The sequence below is a fragment of the Lathyrus oleraceus genome, chromosome 1, assembly GCF_024323335.1.
Source record: "Lathyrus oleraceus cultivar Zhongwan6 chromosome 1, CAAS_Psat_ZW6_1.0, whole genome shotgun sequence".
Lineage (NCBI taxonomy): Eukaryota > Viridiplantae > Streptophyta > Magnoliopsida > Fabales > Fabaceae > Lathyrus > Lathyrus oleraceus.
Window position 1 is genome coordinate 110,102,585 of NC_066579.1, and position 20,510 is coordinate 110,123,094.

The 20,510-nt window shown below is 38.4% G+C and overlaps 1 non-coding gene across 1 annotated transcript; it reads left to right on the top strand.

The window, feature by feature from the left end:
- The first annotated feature begins 20,073 nt into the window (after positions 1 to 20,073).
- On the top strand, positions 20,074 to 20,154 carry TRNAL-AAG (transfer RNA leucine (anticodon AAG)). Its single transcript has one exon. It is a non-coding gene; the product is annotated as a tRNA-Leu (tRNA).
- Positions 20,155 to 20,510: the final 356 nt, after the last annotated feature.

A 20,510-nucleotide genomic window follows, 5' to 3' on the forward strand; every position in this document is an offset into this window, starting at 1 on the left:
AGTTCGGCTTACGCACGCCAAACAACACAAAGCATACAAACAAAGGTGGCAAACATGGAGCCCGACAACCACTGGATGGAATTACGTCGGCATCCGAACCAAAACACACTCAAAACGGCAAACGTGGAGCCCGACAGCCAATCACTGGGCTTACGTCGGCATCCGAACCCAAGCATACAGATAACAGGTTAACACACGCAAAAAAAGAAAAAGGTTGCCCGGAGTGGTCTCGCACGACCACCTGCCTACATACCTCGTCTGGAACGAGGATCAGGGCGATGTAGTTCCCCTGAAAGGGACTAAATTGCTAACCAGAAACCGGGGAAAGATACACAACTAGGGAGCTGAGACTCGAGCCTAATGTTGTCATGCATCGTTAACCCTAAGTTCGGTTTTCTATCCTACTTGCATAAGCAAACTAACCTAACCAGGAAAGAAGCTAGCACACAAGCATACAATCATATATCATCAAATGAGAACAGGTATCTCAAACAAGCATGTCAATCAGATATCCACATAACACGCACTATAGCCAAACAAGGGGCTCAATCAATCGGGTTTGACTGCCTAAGCAATCGTCTGTACAGGCTGTGTTTGCTCTTAACCTTGCCATTACGAGGCTAAGGTGAAGCAGATGATGGGATGAAGTGAGGATCAGACCTCACAGCTCATATCCCTAACCAGGGAGAGCTGACAAATGAGCATGGGTCCAGAATAGGGGAACCCTTCTATACTCGATGACTCAGACACAATGTGCAATGCACAGGATCTTGGGCTTTTGATCTCAATGCTACAACCATGTAATGGGAGCAAGGAGAAGACTCAACTGAATAGTGGGGGACAGGTTGCTTGTCCCTACCTTCCACCAATTGCCTTACTTGAAGGGCTTTTCCTGCTTGGCTTAAAAATAAACATACACAAGCATTGCCTCTTAAGGAGGACTTCAGACAATTTGCCCGGCTCGGTAACAGCCGGGTCTCCAGACTACATGAAGTAAGAAGGTTATACCTCTATGCAAGTTGCTTAAGCAACGCAAAGCAAAAGTTCACAAGGAACTGAGCAACTAAAGTACCTGGAAACAATCAAACACAGTTAGTACTCAATCAGACAAACTGCAAACAATAAACAGTTAACCAGCTTAAACAATACAACACAAAACAAGCCCAAGGCTTAAGCCCAAGCTCCAACACCTACAAAACAATGTTATGTTAGTGTACAAACATCCACAACATCAATCAAAATTGATTTGGACCATTATCCATGTGCATTGCTTTTTAATCCTGAAAAATCAAGCAAACATTAGCAACTAGACCACTAGGCCAAGCCTAGGGTCAAAAAGCAAGAAAAAAATCTAAAACAGCAAGGTATTCATCAACCAACATCAAATTAACATCAAACAAGAGCAAACATCATTGGTCTCATGTTTATATCATTCATCATGCTCATGTTATGCACAAAACAATCCATATTGGTCCAAATGAAGCATCAAACATGCAAACAGAACTATTGCATTCAAATCCATGCCAAAACACATCAAAAAATTCTCAAATTAAATACACCTAAACAGGGCCTAATCAAGGTCTACCATGTCAAATTTGAGCTCAATTGGGCAAATGAAACCATGTCAATGAAAATCAACAAAAACAGTCACAATTTCATGCTTCAAATCACAACATCAATGCATACATCCACTTCAAAAATTCATATCTCATTGAAAACAAAAAAAGAAATGGATGAGACCAAAACAGGGAGGTCCTAACATGTGTCTAGTTCATGCATGTCAAATTTCATGGCCATACAATACAATGTGAGCATTTCCCAATCAAATTACAAACCTATGTCACATGAGCTTGCAATTTCAATCACCAGAAATGAAAAATCATGATCAATTAGAAAAGGCAGTGAAAAATTCTACAAAAATTCATACAACATCCTAACATATCAACAATTCACCATGCCAAATTTCATTCAATTCTAACATGCATAGGTTATCCAATTAAATTCAACAAGTTGACATCAAGAGGTGTGACACAAATTGTCACACCTAAGTTCCAGAATTTGCTGCTCTCTGACCAGGTATCAAAAATTCATGAAATTTACATATAAATAATCCTCAATGAGTCAAGAACCACCATAAAAATTTTCAGCCATTTATCTTATGATATGAGTATTTCATGATCAAATTGCCAAAATGTATCAAAATGTGACATACATTAGAAAAGCCTATGCCAAATAAAATATTTGCCAAGCACAACTTTGACCAATAGGTCAAAAAAATCCTACACAAGTCAACAAAGTCAAGGAAAAAATCTCCATATTTTTAGGAATTTTTTACTATTTTTTATGAATTTTTTAATGTGTTAGCAATTTTTTAGAATTTATTTGTGAATTAATTTAAATTAATTAAAATAGGATAATGGCAGTTTGGTAATTAGTGTGATGAGGGCGCGGTAAACACGTTTCAAATTTCTCAGCCAGCGAAAACGGATTGAGCACTGTATTTCCAGAATGTATATCGTCTTCCTCGCGTTTTCCCGCTCCCACTCCAAACTCGGTTTTTGCTCAAATCTCAATGAAAACTTACAAATGGATATGCGTTGGAACCGTCTCGCTCTCAGGATCTCAAATATGCAAACGATTTCAACTAATTCTCCCTAAATATTCCGGATCGAGCGTTTTAGGTTTTGGTTTCATACTTTCAAATCAAGATTTCACAACCTATGCTTCATCATAATCCAAACTAAACCTAGCATTGCAATCTACATGGAACGAACTTTCAAAAGCACATAACAATTAAGCATTTCGTGAGATTCGAAATTTCGAGTACCTGGAACGGCAGCAAGGAAATCGGAGTTCTTCACGTGTTTCCTCCACAAACAGTCCAACTACAAGCTCCAGGAAGATGAATGACGTGCTCAGAATCAATTGCTATGGCCTTTGTTGCTCAAAATTCGATTTCACCATTGATGGAGCTTGCAATGACAGCCACGATTCGATGCTCTTCTTCCTCCAATCTCCAAAAACAGTTTGAGATGATGATGAATGGAGTTCGATGCAAAAAGAATTTCGAAAATTGGTTGAAGAATGAAGAAGTTTGATGAATTTGAAGATTTGTGTTCTTGATGAACTCTTGAGAATTTGAGAGGTTTCTAGATCCAACTTTGGAGAATGTGAGGTTCTGTTATGATTAGCAAGTGATTTAGAATATATATGTTGCACTAATCCATCACTAATCCACTTGATTAGTTAAATGGCATGTTAAGTGAAAATGGTAATTGTGCAAATAAGGGCAAAATTGTCAATTCCATAGCCAGCTCATTGACACCTGTTTTGACACCTCACACAACCCCTAAATATCATGTATGAGCTGTAGGAACTTGTCCCATGCTGATTGGTTGCTCCATTCTCAAATTCACTATGTGTATGCAAAATGACCAATTTTCACCATTTCACTTTTCAAGCCAAATCTCAATTTAAAAGGCCTATGCATGAAATGAATATTCAAACACACTCCAAATGCCATTCCTGAGGTGTTGGAAAAAGTCCCATTCAAAAATTCCAATTATTTTGACATTTGGACGATTTTGCCCCTGGTCCAATTCAACTGTCCAGTTGAAAAGTGACTTTTTGCCTTGGCCATTTTTGAACAAATCCAATGATGCACCCTCAAAGTACATGTCAAATGGAGTTTGTGCATATAAAGAACTTGCAATTTGGACAAAGTATGTGGTAGTTATGGCCTCCTGATTACGGATCTTTTCTGAAATTCACTGAGCCATATCTCCCCAACCATACATTGGATTTTCAAGTTCTTGGACTTTTTGGAAAGGTGAGAACAAGATCTACATCTGTCATGTTGAACAATTTTTCATTTGAAGCTTCCTTGGACTTCTGTTTTTGAGGTCAAAAACTTTCCATTTTTGGAAACTTCAGTTACAAGTCACTTTCTATTTTTGGCAGTTTTTGTCCTGACTTGATTTTCTTCATTTTTAAGCCTTGAGATGTCATATAACACTTGTTCCAACATGAATGAAGTGTATCCAACTCATTTCCACCTCCACATCCATCAGATCATGTACAGTTGACCACAGTTGACTTTTCATCTGACAGATGAAATTGGCAATGCATAGATCAATTTAAACCCCAATTTCCAACTGAAATGGCTCAAGGGTGACACCCTAGCCTCAATAATCACCATATAATCACAAAATGATCCTCATCTCCATCAGAAACCTCATCTCCTGATCCAGCCCTGATCGGCCCAATACAACTGATTAGGGTTGACCAGTGGTCAAAACCCTAATCTCAAGGAATCTTCTTCCATCTTCTGATGACATCCAACCATGATGATGATGATGTATCATTGCAATCAAGATGAAGACCAACATCCATTGAGACTCATGAAACCCTAATTCACAGCCCAAACCTCAGATGGCCAGTGATCAATCAAAACCCTAGCTTGCACCTTTGAACTTCCTCATCTCCTGATTAAGACTTGGGAAGATGGCTTGCACTATGTAACCACATGTTATGCAATATGCTATGCCTAATGTCCTAAAATGATATGCAAATATGTTAATGCTAGTCCCAAGAGAGGAGGGCAAATTTTGAGGTGTTACACCAGCAAATCTTCTGATTCTCAAGAACAACAATTATGAGAATTTGTGCAAGAAAATAAAAGTTATGTTATGTTATCAAGATCTTTGGGATCTTGTGAAGGAAGAAGTAACAACGCTTGTAGAAAACGCGACAGATCAAGAAAAGGTTTCACATAAAGAATTGAAGAAGAAAGATTATAAAGCTCTCTTTATAATCCATCAATATGTTTATGCAGATAACTTTGAAAATGTTAGTGATGTAGGGTCAGCGAAATAAGCATGGGAAATTTTGGAGAAGTCGTTTAGAGGTGCGCAGAAGGTGAAACAGGTGAGGTTACAAACTCACAAAAGGACGTATGAATTGCTTCATATGGAAGACAATGAAAGTATAACTGATTTCTTCACTAAGGTTACGAAACTGGTGAATCAAATCAAGGTATGTGGAGAAATATTGACATCAAGATCTGTTATTGGAAAGATCTTGAGGTCTTTGGCTCCAAAGTTCGACCACCTGGTAGTAGCCATAAAAAAGTCAAAGTATTTTTCAAAACTAACAAAGGAAGAGCTTCAAGGGGCGCTTGAATCTCATGAACAAAGAATGGCTGAAAGAGTTGCAGGAAATGACCTCAAATAGGGGCATCTGTAAGACCCCAATTTTGTCCCTAAGATCCCTCATGGCATCATATCATAGCATTGCATAGCCTCAAGGATCATTTAAGCATCTTGGCTTCATTTCCCTTTGGTTGGGATCTCCTGTGAGTGGTTTGAGATCACCAGGCATGCTTGCATTGTATATCATTGCTTTTCTTGTTTTAATCACTAACCAAAAGCACCAAAAATATGTCATTAACATTTTGTTTTGCAGTCTAAGCAAGCATAGGTCAAGCAATTCAAGAGCATCCTTTGTACAAGAGCTGATGGTATTTTCTTGAAATGAGGATCACATGATGATTCTATTGAGCTTATATGAGCTAGGGTTCATTTTGAAGCAAACTCCCCAAGTGGTAAAGGCTCAAATTCATCAGTCATGTCAAGGTCATCTGAGGACCAATATGATCAACTGTGCAGTTAACTGAGGACTTTGAGGTGTGGGAAATGATCTGAGACATCCCATTCATGTTCAAACAAGGCCTATTCATCATGTCAAACATCTATCTTGAAGATTTTGAAGTCATTGCAAAAGTTTCCCAAAATGGAAAGTGACCTATAATTTCAAGTTTCCAAAAATGGCAAGTTTTTGGTCCATATTCAACTTGACTTTCCAACATCAAAGAAGCTTCAAATGAATTTTTGATGAACATGAAAGTTGAAGATCTTTCTCTCCTCTTTTCAAAAAGTCCCATATCATGATCATCTGATAATTGGTTGAGAAGTTATGGCCAAATGATCACAAAGTATACATGGAGGTTCAACATAGCATAACTTTTGATTCAAAACTCCAAATTGAACCACTCTTTTTGCAAAATGCTTGTCATGACCAATACTTTCCAAATCAACCATTGCCTTGCATGAAAGAAGATCACATGACCACTTGTTCATACATGTACATTTTGGAGGGAAAATGGATAATTCAAAATTGGATGATCACACAAGCAAAATACCAATGCCATAATGATCCTTGGATGATTTTAAGTGAAATTGAACCTTGCATGGCACTGTTCACGTGGACATAACCACATGCTAAGCACACTTGCATTTTTTGCATTTCACCTTACATCTCTCTAATCATGTATTAACCAAAGCCTAATCTTGATTACAGCATCATTAACACATCATATATAAGCTAAAGCATAACTGTTTTTCAGAAGAAAAAAAGCATTCCAGATCTGAAAATTTTCCATTCCCTCCATTTTTTCTCTTTCTTTGAATTTCAAAATTCTTCACACAAACACCAAGTTTCTTTGTAGATTAATGATCCTGGTATAGTTTGGAGCAAGAATCAATCATTACTTTTGCCAATTCAGTCCAGATTCGTGCATGCCAAGTGCTTGAACACATCAAAGGAAGCTTCAAATTGAGCTGGATCTAGGTTGTTTTCATTGCGAATTCGTGCATAAAGCTTCACAGCAAGGTTGAGGAAGTAGATCTGGAGCTTGTGGAGGCTTGAACACGCGGTTTTTGATCACTGCACTTCAAGTAAGTGAAATTTCGATTCTCTCTTTTTGCCTTTTTATTGCCATAAACCTGTAGAGTTTGTCTTGCTGATGATGCTGATGTAATTAGATTTTGAAATGGATGAAAATTGTGCAAGATATGTTGATTTAAAGTTTAGTTGTTGAAAATGTTTTGCCTCGATCCGTTTGATTCATGAGGTTTTAGACTATTTGAGCATGATATTTATGATCTACGTGAGAAGATCTTTCCAACCATGTATGGCACGATGATTTCCGAAAAAAAAATTGCTTCTCCGCCGCCTGGATGGCCGGAGAAGACGGTTGTAACAACCGTCTGCCGCCGCCTGGTTTTCCTAGGGTTTGGTTCTGCGTGTACGCTCGCGTGGCTCCTGCTTGGCATTTCCATTGGATGTAATGCTTCTGACCGTGCTCGCGTGTGCTTTGACCACGCTGATATGGCTGCCACGTCATTTAATGATGCGCAGCATTTTGATGAAGGCGCCTTTGAGCCTTAGCGCACGAGTTCGATCCTAGCCTGTGTGTTTTTGTGAATTTAATTGTTACATTATCATTTGACCTAGCGTGCTTGTGTTCGAATCCTGGCGTGTGTGTGTTTCTGAATTTATTTTGAACTCTCTTGTTAACTTGCCATGCGTGGGTTCGAATCTGGCTGGAAGCACATGCTGATTTCATTTCAATTCCATTTTCCATATTATTTCATATTATTTCTTTTTTTATTTCATTCAAATTTCAAAAATCACTAAAAATAGTAGGATAGTCCAAATTGATCCCAATTTTTTTTCACATTCTTGTTTTGATCTCTACTTTTTTATAGGATTTATTTCATGAATTGTGTGTTTCTGGATTTTTAATTGTGATTTTGTGATTGAACATTATGCCAAATTTGACATGTTACATTCATTGCCTTGTGAAATGCTCATCCTTAATCCAATTGCTTTGAAATTTGGCATACTTGATCCTCACATGTGATATGATTTTTGAGCTTTGGTTTGAGATTTTTATCATATGCTATCACTGTTTTGGACACATGAACATATGTTGTGACAATTTGTGTCACACTTTAGGTATTCAATTTGTGCATTTTTGTTTACCTATCATTTGAACTCTTTTGAATTTAAGTTTTTGCATGATGTCTATTCATGACGTGTTGAGTTCACATAAAAAATTTCATGATCATTGGATGCTTTTCTGTTTTGATTTGGATTTTCTAATTTGGATGTCCAACTTTGTGCACATTGTTTGCCTTTGCATAACATGAATCATTTGATGCCTTTACCTTGTGAATTGATCTTGGTCCTTTTGAGGACATTTTCTTGATTGTTTGAACTTGCTTTGTGCAAAAGATTGACTTCTGTTTTGGTCATTTGATTTGGTTTTGAACCTAGTCTTTGTACTAGTGTTTTGTACATGAACTAATTGTGCTTTGTGTTTCAGGTTTGGACACTTAGCTTTGATGTTTGGTTTGATCTCATTTTGTGAGATACAAATGCTTTTGAGTATTAACTCTTTCTGTTTTGTAGGTTCTAATTGATGCTCATGAGTTCACTTGATTGCTTGAGCATTGTTCATTGAGTTGTAAATATTGGAAAGTTCCACTGTCTGTCTGTTGGTTTTCTGAATACAATATTAACTGTTTGGCTTTTATACAGGTACATTAGTTGCTAGCTAGCTTTTGCTTAGCCTTTGCTTTGGAGTGTGGTTGATACACCACTGAGGTAGTTTAGCCCTCTTACTCCATGTAGTCTGGAAGTCCTGTCATCTTTTTGGCAGGCATTTTGGCTGAAGTCCTCCTTAAGAGGCTCTGATTGTGATTGTTTACATTTATGCCAAAGACCTCTAAATGAGGCATGTTACTTGATAAGTCCTCCTAAGTGAATAGGCAATTGACAGATAGAAGGGATTAGCAATCAATCCCCTGTTATTCAGTGAGTCTTTCATTATGCTCGCACTACGTGCTGATGCTTTTGAATAAACACCCAAGATCTTGTTAGAGTTTGTCAAGTGGAATAGGATCCCACATTCTGGATCCCCACACTTTCTTTGTCAGAAGCTCACCCAGGCCAGGGTTAAGAGCATGAGGTCTCATCCTCATTTCCATTTTCATCAGCTTCACCCTAACTCTCAATGTTAGTGGTTAAGAGCTCACAGATCACCTGAATACAGTTTGGCTTGTTTGTCGAGGTTGATATGACCCCTTTTGACTAAAGCCCACCTATTTGATTGAGCCTTTTGTCTGTATATAGAGTGTGATGCATTGTTTGCTTGATTGCTTTGCATGTGTTTGCATGTCGCTCATTTGTTTGTTTTGAGGAGTTAGATGTAAGCCCATATATTGGCATTCTGTTTCCTGTTTGTTTTTAGGAGTTAGATGTAAATCCATATATTGGCATTCTGTTTCCTGTTTGTTTTGAGGAGTCTGATCTAAGTCCATCTATTGGCATTCTGTTTCCTGTTTGTTTTGTGGAGTTGGATGTAAGCCCATCTATTGGCATTTTGTTTCCAGTTTTGTTGTTAGGAGTTGGATGTAAGTCCATTGATTGGCATTCTGTTTCCTCTTTCTGTGGTTCTCTTATGAGACTTGCTTATTGGTTTTTACCTTGTGTTACCTTATTCCAAAGGAACTTACTTGGATCATCTCTATGATCTCGAGAAAGGAACTCCTATTGTGACTTAACCCTCACCTCTTGAATGCTTAACCTTGATCCATACCTTCATCCTTAACCCAAAACCAAAACTTTTGTGCAAACATTTGACTTGTTTTCAACATTAGAAACCTAGGCCTTATGCCTTTGATTTTCAAACTTTCTTTCCATAATACTCATTTTGAATTGAATCTTTAAGTCAACTTTGACCATTTTTTTACATATTTCTAACTGGTTAATGCAACTCACTCAAAAATGTCTCTTTTGTGGTTTCAATGACCACTTCTTAATCAAAATTTTCATAACCTTTAGCTATTAGGTTTGAGTTATCCTTGTGGTAGATGTAATACTCACCTATGTCCTTAGTGATTGAATTTTAAGACTTTCATGCTTATTATAGGGTTAACCCCTCACTAGCATGTTGAAGCTATTCTCACATGGTGGACTTGTGGTTTTTCAGGTCGAGTTTTCTCCCTTTGATAACAAAAGACCTTAAGGCTTTTGGACCAATCAATCCACTCACTGTTTTGAAATCTTTTACCCGAACTATGGGGTTTTGATCCTTATCTTTCATGAGAGGGTACGTAGGCAATGGGTTCATCCATCCAAACACAAAAATGTAAATAAACTTGTATATTCTTTTACCATCTCTTCAATCATGTTTGCACAAAATAATTTCATAAACAATAACTTTTTGCAACAAGCGTGAAAAGAGCTCCCTAAGAGTACCTAGGATGTTGTGGGTGCCTAACACCTTCCCATGACATAACCAACCCCCTTACCCAGATCTCTGACCTTCTTTTACTAGTTTTGTTTGTAAAACTTTATAGGTTTTTGTTCGCTTTCTAACCATTCCTTTGGATAAATAGAAGTGCGGTGGCGACTCGACTTTGTATGATTTACCTTGGATTTAGTTAATATCTCCAATGGTAACGAATACACCGCTACAGAAAAGTGGCGACTCTGCTGGGGAGAATGCGATTCCTAGTGGGTTTGCCAACTTTTCACACTTGTTGTATTATATTGTTTATGACATATTTTTGTGCAATTTGGGATTACTGTATTGTTTGTAATGTTTGAATTGCTTGATATATCAATTGCTTGCATTGCTTGGTGATCTCTGTGAGATGAGTTCTATACCCGAACTCGAGTGCACCTTAGGATAGGAGAATGGCGTAGCCTCGTTGACTTGTGTGGAGTTATTCCCTAGCAAGTTGACTTGCGAGTCCATTCACTTGGTGGAGGTCATGTTGGATCAATAATGTCACACGAGTAAGTTGTGGTTAGACATTATTCTTTCAATATAGACCATAGAAGCCAAGGAACTTAGTTTACCAAGCCCATCTTGGCCTATTTTTAGGACGTAGTGCGGAGGTCGTTTAAATGTAAGATTTGGTACGATTGTTACGCGATACTACACTCATAAGAGTCTCTCTTGAGGATATTTTTGGAATACGAGTAGTCGTTTCTCCGATAATATCCGAAAGATGGGATGATGACTATGGGAACCTCTGATAGAACATGTTCGGCAAGTTTAAACCCTAGTACACTCCCTTTGGGTGGTTCTTAACCGAGACTCCATGCTCGTGACTCACAACAAACCCGTGATTCATGGTTGATCCGTTCATGCATCCTTAATATCAATGGAACTTGGGTGTCGATAAGGTGAAAACCATAATCCACCAAAATGGATGATTGATATTAAGGAGGGTTGAACCGTTCATATATCGTTAATATCAATGGAACTTGGGTGTTGATAAGGTGAAAACCATAATCCATCAAAATGGATGATTGATATTAAGGATAATATGAGCCATCCCATGACCTTTGTCTGGTGTGCTTTGATTGATCCTTGAGTGTGATTGTTGCATTCATGCATTCATCTGCATCCATATCATCAGATAAAAAGAAAATTTTCAAGGAACTTAAGGGGTTTATTTGCAAAATTTTCAGACAAATGGAAAGACAAAAAAGGCATACAAAGAAGTACAGCTTCAGACAACCCGATCTGAAAGAGTTAAGGAATCTGACATCCTATGTACTAGATCCCTTGGGTTTCAAAACTCGTTTTGGGAAACTTCTTCCTCTGCTGACTACTCAGGTTGATGAAGGGTTGATGGGTACTTTGGTGCAGTTCTATGATCCTCTGTATCGCTGCTTCACTTTTCCGGACTTTCAGTTGTTGCCTACCCTTGAGGAGTATGCTTATCTGGTGGGTATACCGATTCTGGATCAGTTGTCGTTCAGTGGCTTGGAGAGTATTCCTACTTCTCAAGAGATAGCATACATGTTGCACATAGATGAATCTCTGATTCGTGCTCATATGACGACCAAAGGTGGAATTCAATGTCTCCCTTCTGAGTTCCTCATTGCTCAAGCTACCGTTTATGGGAAGGCCATGAGTGAGGATGCCTTTGAAGTCATATTTATACTTCTCATCTATGGATTGGTATTGTTCCCCAACATCGACAAATTCGTGGATGTGAACTCTATTAGGATCTTTTATACTCTTAATCTCGTTCCGACTCTGTTGGGTGATACCTATTTCTCTTTGCATCTGAGGAACGCAAAGGGTGGTGGCGTTATTGTGTGATGTTTGCCTCTGTTGTATAAGTGGTTTATTTCTCACTTACCTCAGACGGTCGCCTTCAAGGAGAACAAGGGATGTCTACGGTGGTCTACGAGACTTATGTCTCTCACTAATGATGATATCTCTTGGTATAATCGTGTATATGACGGTGTCCAGATTATTGATTCTTGTGGTGAATTCTCCAATGTGCCTCTTCTTGGTACATGTGGTGGGATTAGCTACAACCTTATTTTAGCACGTCGTCAGCTTGGGTTCCCCCTAAAGGATAAACCTAATAACATTCTGTTAGAAGGTGTGTTCTTTCAGGAGGGTAAAGATCCCCAAGGCTTGAAGGGCAGAATGGTTCGCGCTTGGCGCAAGATCCATAGGAAAGGCAGGAATGAGTTGGGTCCTAAGAATTGCATTGCTTTGGAGCCGTATACTGCTTGGGTAAGGAAGAGAGCATCTGAGTATCTCATGCCTTACGATTATCCGAGACCTACACCTCTGGTTGTGGCTGGACCTTCAACCCTCCCTAACCAAGGAGTAGAGGAGTTGAGAGACGAAGACCTTTCACATGCCTGGATCCGTGAAAGGGAAGAGTTGCTTCAACAGATTAAGGAGAAGGATGCTCTGATCGAGTTCCTCGAGCATCAGGTCATTGATGATCCTGACGATGCATGGACTTCTCTACTTCCTCAGTCTTCCAAGTTCTGGAAAAGGAGGTATGATAGACTCGCCAAAGAGAAGGCGAATATGGAAGCATCTTATGAGAGAGAGGTGAAGAGGCTTCGTGCAACTTGTCTTCCTGCGTCCCGAGCTTCTAGGGATCCATAGGATGTTTATTTTCCTTTTCTCTTGTAATATGATTGACAATGATGTACTTCTTTTCTCAGATATATTTGATGAGATATTTCCATATGCAAACAAATGCTTAATACTCCAAAATTTGCAAATAATACCCTAAAAGTTCCTTCGAAATAAAAAAACAAATCATATGCACAAGCATTGCATGCATCATTTGCATAAGCAGGTGTTGTTCTCAGCCTCTGGTCTTGTGGTCTAACTTTGTTGCTCTTCATTTATTTTGAAGACAAGCTGACTCACCGGTACTACACCAGAGCCAACTCTTCCAGACTGATGGATCATCTATAGCAAGAGAACCGTGAGCTCAAGGAGGAAGTCGCCAGACTGAGTGCTTTGATGGAATCTTTCCTGGCAGCCCAGAACCAGTCTTCTCCAACACCTTCAACTCCTCCCCAGAGGACAGTCATCTCTGAGATTGTTTCCTCTACTGTGCCTGTTGCCAGTGCCCATTTTGTGCCAACAACCATGTCGTCCGGGTTTCCGTGGGGGATGCCTCCAGCTTTATGCCCGATATTCCTGCTCTGACGTTTGCTTCGATGCCGGCATCTAGCCCGGTCCTTGCTGTTCCTCCTCCTGTCGTGCATATCGTTCCTAGGGTAGACGACACCATCTATCATTCTGAGCCGTCTGAGGGCCCAGATGTTAATGAGAAGATGGACGCGATGAACGACCAATTTCTTGAACTCCATAAGGAATTGAAGAATCTTCGAGGAAAGGATCTCTTCAGCAAATCTGCTGCCGAGCTGTGTTTGGTTCCCGGTGTGAAAATTCATGTGAAATTCAAGGTCCCTGACTTTGAAAAATACAAGGGGAACACTTGCCCTCTCAGCCACCTGGTCATGTATGCCAGGAAAATATCAACTCAAACAGACAATGATCAGCTACTCATCCATTACTTCCAGGACAGTCTGTCCGGTGTTGTACTGCGTTGGTATATGAGTTTGGACAATGCGAACATCCGTTCCTTCAATGACCTTGGCGAAGCCTTCGTCAAGCACTACAAATATAACGTGGATATGGCTCCCGATCGGGATCAGCTCAGGGCCATGTCCCAGAAGGACAAAGAGACGTTCAAAGAGTACGCCCAGAGGTGGCGAGAGTTGGCAGCTCAGATTGTGCCTCCGCTGGAAGAGAAAGAAATGACCAAGATCTTTCTGAAGACCTTGAGTTCATTCTATTACGAGCGGATGATTGCTAGCGCTCCTTCTGACTTCACCGAGATGGTGAACATGGGGATGGTGACTTGTGGTTTTTCAGGTCGAGTTTTCTCCATTTGATAACAAAAGACCTTAAGGCTTTTGGACCAATCAATCCACTCACTGTTTTGAAATCTTTTACCCGAACTATGGGGTTTTGATCCTTATCTTTCATGAGAGGGTACGTAGGCAATAGGTTCATCCATCCAAACACAAAAATGTAAATAAACTTGTATATTCTTTTCCCATCTCTTCAATCATGTTTGCACAAAATAATTTCATAAATAATAACTTTTTGCAACAAGCGTGAAAAGGGCTCCCTAGGAGTACCTAGGATGTTGTGGGTGCCTAACACCTTCCCATGACATAACCAACCCTCTTACCCAGATCTCTGACCTTCTTTTACTAGTTCTGTTTGTAAAACTTTATAGGTTTTTGTTCGCTTTCTAACCATTCCTTTGGATAAATAGAAGTGCGGTGGCGACTCGACTTTGTATGATTCACCTTGGATTTAGTTAATATCTCCAATGGTAACGAATACACCGCTACAGGCCCCAATTGTTAGGTTCTAGTTGGGAGGGCACAATGTTGAGCACTCTCATAACTTCTGATAACGCGAAAATACATCGTATATTTGCCTTGATTTACACTCAAAAATCGTACCACTTTCATTTATATTTCGATTATTCTGCAAGTATTCGAGTTATTTTTGCAGGTATTTCAATCCTTATGCATAAATGAGCAAAGTGTATAAAAGGAAGGAAAAGAAGAAGAAACAGAAGAGAAAGCAGCAAAAAAAACAGAAAAACAGGGGACACAAAAATTGTGGATGTGACGATCGTCACAAAGCATGTAACAACCGGCACGCCGAGCCTGTGACGACCGTCTCAGGCCCATGACGAATGTCACGCGGCCAAAATCAGCGTCTTGAAACAGTCAACAGAAGTGAGCCAACGTGCCTAAATTCTCGTTCCACAACCACTTTCCCGTGGATTCCTCACTCAACCAAGTCATCCTTGTTTCTCTCAACTGCCATGACCTACCAGGGGATATAAAAAGACAGATATTGGAAACGAATGGGACGTTCAATTTTTCTCTGCAATTTATTTTCTACAGCAATTCTGCTTTCTAGTATTATTTTTTTTCAGCAACATTGTTTCCTCTACCGCAATCTAGTAACCATTCCGTTTAGAGTTTCCATTTTCCCTTTCCCTTTCCGTTTTTCATTTAGCCAAAGTAGTGGTTTCCTACAATGGGGAACTACTACAATTTATTTAATTTAGTTTAAGCAATTATTTTGAAGAAGCAGAATCCTACCAATCTGTGGAGGACTGCTTAAGTACTTCAAGATTCGGCGTATTCTATTAATCCAATTGTCAGGTTTTTATTCAATTATTATTGTCATTGCTGTGTTATTATTATAATTATGTTTACTGTATTGTTAATCTATTTATGTTCGTCTGTGTTTGCGTTATTTAACATGTCTGGCTAAACTACCGGTATCCGTATGTAACAATTTAATTAGACGGGATTTAATAATAATCGGTGAAAAAACTTCTTGTCTCAAACAATCTTTTTGACTGTGGTTTTTAATTTAAATTTAATTAACTTTGTCACAAGAGTGATAAGCTATTTAATACGATTTTGCCACGAGACAGAAATGATGCAAATAATCCAGCAGATACAGAGGGATCAGCACGACTATGCAAACTGGCACGACCAGGGGATGGCGGAGCTTTCAGAAGAGATGAGTGCCCTAGCACATCGTGTTGATGCCATCCAGGAGTACACTCAGCATGTAGGGTTGGATCCTACCCAGCGAGGAAGAAGTGAGCGTGCACGAGCAAGAGCCAGAGCACGCAGAGGCCAATACCGTGACGACGAGTAGTGATCTTCGTGTTTCTTCCCTTTTTCTTTATATTGTCGCATTAAGGACAATTCTTTGTTTAAATGTGGGAGGAAATCCTTATTTTTCCATTACTTATTTCTATTTTTAGCCATAACAAAAAAAAAGTTTTCTTTGTCTTTATTTAATCATTACCATCGTTCATTCATTTATACCTAATTTGACATGACAAAATTTTTGTTCTTAAGATTAAATGCATACCCTACGAGTATATAGGTTGTCTTACAGAGGTTCTGTTAGGAAACTGAGAAAAATCTAACAAGATTGATACCGTCCCGACACCTTAGATCCCTCACTTCTGCGAGATCAGTTTGAATACCCATTATACCGATACCTTAAGTCTCTGTCCTAGATTAACCCCTAGTAGTTTATACTAGCAGTCAGCACCGTCTTAAGCACAAACCATGTGAAGAGCCGATGAATATAAATGATTTATGCCTACTAATTAAGAAGATCCTTCATACTTTTTCTATCGAGAAATTGATAAATGAACCATACAAACGATTGCAAGATATACAAAAGGAAGGAACAGAAAAACCCGGCTGGTTGGTTCAGAGGTACCTGGTACTGGACTCGGTAGGGCGAACTACGATTCGATCCCCCACGACCTTCAAAGGGGATACATAAAGGTGTACCACACTAGTCTACCAGACCCCGTGCTAAGAAAAGGATCAAAGTCACTAACCGACTACTTCACTAAGTGCGTGTGAAGGCAAAGAGCTTAATGTGATTGCGCTAGAATGAAACCGGGTGAAATAGGAACGAGAAACACTAGGTTGAGCTATAATAGCATGATTCGAACTGGCTTGTACAAAGGAGAGATCTACGTTAATGCTTATTGCTTGTGTCGTCATTGTATCTTTAGTGTTTTACTTGAGTATCTATCATCTTAACAAAGTACCTAACAACCACGTACAAATTGGAAATGTATTCACGTTTAACTAGTGTTTTCAAATTTTATTTGCTTGAGGACAAGCAAAGATTCAAGTTTAGGGGAGTTTGATAACGCGAAAATACATCGTATATTTGCCTTGATTTACACTCAAAAATCACACCACTTTCATTTATATTCCGATTATTCCGCAAGTATTCGAGTTATTTTTGCAGGTATTTCAATCCCCATGCATAAATGAGCAAAGTGTAGAAAAGGAAGGAAAAGAAGAAGAAACAGACGAGAAAGCAGCAGAAAAACAGAAGACATGGGACACAAAAATTGTGGATGTGACGACCGTCACAAAGCATGTAACGACCGACACGCCCATCCTGTGACGACCGTCACAGGCCCATGACGCACGTCACGCATCCAAAATCAGCGCCTTGAAACAGTCAACAGAAGTGAGCCAACGTGCCTAAATTCTCGTTCCACAACCACTTTCCCGTGGATTCCTCACTCGACCAAGTCATCCTTGTTTCTCTCAACTGCCATGACCTACCAGGGGATATAAAAAGACAGATGTTGGAAACGAAGGGGACGTTCAATTTTTCTCTGCAATTTATTTTCTATAGCAATTCTGCTTTCTAGTATTATTTTTCTTCAGCAACATTGTTTCCTCTACCGCAATCTAGTTACCATTCCGTTTAGAGTTTCCATTTTCCCTTTCCGTTTTTCATTTAGCCAAAGTAGTAGTTTCCTACACTAGGGAACTACTACAATTTATTTAATTTAGTTTAAGCAATTATTTCGAAGAAGCAGAATTCTACCGACCTATGGAGGACTGCTCAAGTACTTCAAGATTCGGCGTATTCTATTAATCCAATTACCAGGTTTTTATTCAATTATTATTGTTATTGCTTTGTTATTATTATAATTATGTTTGCTGTATTGTTAATATGTTTATGTTTGTTTGTGTTTCCGTTATTTAACATGCCTAGCTAAACTACCGGTATCGGTATGTAACAATTTAATTAGACGGGATTTAATAATAATCGGTGAAAAAACTTCTTGTCTCAAACAATCTTTTTGGCTGTGGTTTTTAATTTAAATTTAATTAACTTTAAGAGTGAGAAGCTATTTAATACGATTTTGCCATGAGAGTGGGAAATTAACTAAGGTGAGAACCGACAATCGTGAGAGCGTGAGGGTCGAACTAGATAGTAAAAACTAGGCATTGATTTTAAAAACATCGAGAGCACTTTAAAAGCAATTAGAACTTATCTATTTTTAAAAAGTATTTTTAACTTCAAATGGGACAGCGAGAGCGTACATTCTGACTTAAAGGTATAGTCTGAATCAACAATCACGAGAGTGTGAGACAAAGCCTTTTAAATAAGTATTTTCTACTGAAAGATATTTGGTACTTAAATTATATACCGATGACTTATCGAATCCTTGACGATTAATCTGTTGCATACCGATATCCTCCTATTAATATTTTCTTAAAACTCAACTTCCCTTAGATTTAATTTTATTCAACCAAACTTCTAAAAATCATTCCCTTAGCTAAACATAGTAACATCAATATCATTAGTTTGACCATCGGTCCTTGTGGATTCGATATCTTTTAAAACTAAAACGACTAAACTGTGCACTTGCAGTCAAGTACCCGATAGACTATACTCTATATACAGTCACGAGATGTATCAACTTCCACCATGAAAGGTAAAAAAAGAACTCTCATGTCCTTAATGATGGGGAGGTAGAAGTAGAAGTATGGTGATGAGGAGTCAGGGGAGACAACAATGTTAACTATCTCTATTAACGAGCAAGCCTCCAAAACAACCATTTCTTTGTCATTCAAAGAAGAGATATTAATCTATTGCCGAAAGGAGATGGTCTTCTCCTCAATAGTACAAGAGAGCCCAACATTTTCTGCCTCTTTGGATACTACAGTGGGGGAAACATTATCTATCTGTTTATTAGGAACAAATAAGACAAAAAGAAATCAGTACCACCATCACTATCACTACTAGAACTACTAGAGCATTCAAAAATAGAAAGCTCCACCAGTCTGTAATTGATTCTATAAGACTAAGAGTTCTACACCATTCAAGGTCTTTATGAAGTTGCCCCCTTTTTTATTGAATATATATCTAAGACTACTATTAAAAAAAGAGAGAAGAAATTGATACCTAAAAGGGGCTTGAGCAGAAGGAAGCTAGAAAAACTTTGCAGATGGTTGAGCTAAGACAGATAAAGAAAAAAAAGACAAAGGAATTATTTTATACGGGAGTTGAAGCTAAAGGCACTTAAAGATTATTTAGGCTTCCCCTTAAACATTAAAGGGATTAACATGTCTCTAATACATGTAAAGTCTATGACTATTTAGTATCTTAAGAATAAATAATCATTGCTTGCATTAAATGAAATTGAGGGATTTCATCAATTCACTGATGTTTGATATCCTTCAACTGACGTATAAGACACACAAAGAATGCATGGCAAGGACTAGGTAACTCATCCCTAACCGAGGGACTCTCCCCTAATTGAGGAACTCATCCTTAATTGATAGACTTACCCTTAACTGAGGTACTCTCCCCTAATTATGGGGCTCTCTTGAAAGAAATGAAACGCTTAAAACTATGTGGAAGATGAGCCTAATAACTTCGCCCTTAAGATTCCTCGTACTTGAGGGACTGTGTAGTGATGTATTTATAAAAGGCATGCATGGGGTGACACGGGTACCAATACGTAGTAGGCGCCACTTAAGAGTATGTTGCCTATATATGACTCCCCCCCCTCCCACCACCACACACACACACACCAATGGCTCACCATGAGGAGAAAACATGGATAATGATGTGTATCTTGTATATAACCACGTGTGAAATTAGTCAGGACCACGATTCCTGAGAAGCAGGTAGTCCACGAGCTTCATGGTCAAGATGGAATGATTACTACTTCTTAGGATCCCCCAAATTTAGGTTCATAGACCTCTATAAATACCTCAACCTTAGGTTTGAGAAGAACAATTAGATATCCATAAAAAATACCCCCGAAACAAAGTTTCTCACCCTCGTGAGTTTTCTCTAACCCCACATAAATACTAAAGCCTCCAACAATCATTAGCAAGTACATTTTTCTAGACAGTTTCCTCAAAAATATTGTTTCTTATGGTGAGTTATGACATTATAGATATTTTATTGGTCTTTATTTATTTAAAATAAAATATTGTTTTCTAATTTTTATTGTAAAACAGTTTAATACGTTAAAATGTCAACAAGTTGAGATGGCCGAGTTGGTCTAAGGCGCTAGATTAAGGTTCTGGTCTGAAAGGGTGTGGGTTCAAATCCCACTCTCAACAATTTATTTTTATTTAAAAAAAAATTAACAATTAATACAACTTACTCATGTTAGAATTATCTTTTTTATTACATGGTGTTAGTACACATTTTAAATCATCTTACATGGTTAGTAAATTTAATTTATGCAAGCACAATATTTATTTTTCTAAGTAGTTAAAATAATTATATAATAAGAAAAAGTGTCGTTCAAGTACAATATGTGCCTAAAATAAAGCTAATAGCATGTAAGATGCAAAAAATGATAAGTATATTTTCTTTTCTGGGCATACGAGGACTTCATAATCCATAGAGACCATGAGAGAAGTTCAAAGTTTAAATTTCATGTTTTTAAATCTAATGCTATTTTTTGTGAAGT